The following is a 1,819-nucleotide window of genomic DNA, read 5'->3' as shown; positions in this document are numbered from 1 at the left end:
GCACTGAATCCTTCTGAAAAACCTTGCTAGGAGATCTATTTACAAGATGAACAGTTGTTGATACAGCTTCAGCCCAAAACCCATTTGGCAGATGTGCATTAGACAACATACTTCTGACCTTCTCTTGTATGGTCCTATTCATCCTCTCAGCAACACCATTTTGAGGAGGATTGTAAGGAGCAGTAAGTTCACGTTTTATACCTTTTGACTCACAAAAGTCCTGAAAGGCCTTTGAAACATACTCTCCACCATTGTCAGTGCGTAAGCATTTAAGCTTCTTGCCACTCTGATTCTCCACAAGTGTCACAAACGTTTTGAAAACACTAAACGCTTCATCCTTGTGCTTGAGAAAGTAAACCCATACTTTTCTCGAGTAATCATCTATAAATGTCATAAAGTAAGAAGCTCCCCCTAGAGATAGGTTAGACATAGGTCCACACAAATCACTATGAACAAGTGCCAATTGTGTATCTCTTCTACTGCTTCTATGCTTATGTGGCTGCTGTGTTTGCTTACCATACAGACAATGTTCACAGAATTCAAAATCATTAAATGAAAAGCCAGGCAAATAACCAGAACGAGACAAGATTTCCATTCCCTTCTTGGACATATGTCCTAACCTGCTATGCCACAAAGAAACGTTCGGCTGCTCGGTTACATTGATTACATTTTTAGAGACATTTGATACATAAATCATGTAAAGTCCCCTAGACTTTACTCCATGTGCTACTGTCATAGAATCCTTGGATATCTTCCACATGTTCTGTCCAAAAGTGGTGACGTAGCCAGCATCATCAAGTAAACTTGTGCTGATCAAGCTCTTTGTAATTGCGGGAACATGTCTCACATTCTTCAGCGTGAAAGAAGAGCCATTTTGAAACTTCAATTGAACATCTCCAACACCTAAGATCTCACATGTCTGCCCATTGCCTAGCCGAACATGATCCTTAGTGGTCACATAAGAAGTAAACCACTCCTTGTTTGGAGACACATGAAGTGATGCCCCTGAGTCTATAATCCAGTCACTCAGTGCATTTCCATCAGATGCTGTAAGAAGAGCTGAGTCCATTGTATTCTTCAAGAAGTAGATGTCTCCTGACACTAGACTGTCATCCTCTGCAACAGTGTTTGTCACATTTATTTCTTGAATCTTCACTGAGGACTTGTTCTTCTCACCATGGTCTTCAGCTTTCTCTTTGCCTTTTTCTGCTTTCCATTCTCTGCAGTCTCTTTTCATGTGACCCTTCTTGCCACAATGGTAGCATTCTATGTCACTCTTGCCTTTAGCACTGCGGGACTTGCTACGAGACTGATTCCTCTTTCCACCTTTGTACTTTTCTTTGGTCCTTCCCCTGACAACTAAGGTTGTTCCTTTGCCTTTGTTCATTGTCTTTCTATTGGTTTCTTCAGTAAGCAGACTTCCTTCTACACCTGCTATGTTCAAACCATCTAGAGGTGCAGAATTACTCAAAGCTGTGCGAAAATTGTCCCAACTTTCCGTCAATGTGATCAACACGAACATAGCTCTAACAGGTTCATCAAACTTGACACCTTGAGCTGACAACTGACTATAGATTGTGTTGAATTCATTCAGATGATTGGACATAGGTGTCCCTTCTTTCATCTTCAAGTCAACAAGCTTCTTAAGCCAATATACCTGTGAAGCTGCACTCTGCTTCTCATAAAGATCACTCAGCTTTAACCATGCTTGATAAGCCGACATCTCGTCTGCTACATTGAAGTAAACGCTTTCTGCCAAAGTCAGCATAATGGTAGAAAGTGCCAATTCATCCATTTCGCTCCATTCATCTTCGTCCAT

The sequence above is a fragment of the Adiantum capillus-veneris genome, chromosome 1 (genome assembly GCF_014529385.1).
Source record: "Adiantum capillus-veneris isolate H3 chromosome 1, ASM1452938v2, whole genome shotgun sequence".
Taxonomy (NCBI): domain Eukaryota; kingdom Viridiplantae; phylum Streptophyta; class Polypodiopsida; order Polypodiales; family Pteridaceae; genus Adiantum; species Adiantum capillus-veneris.
Note: the sequence above shows the minus strand (reverse complement) of the source record.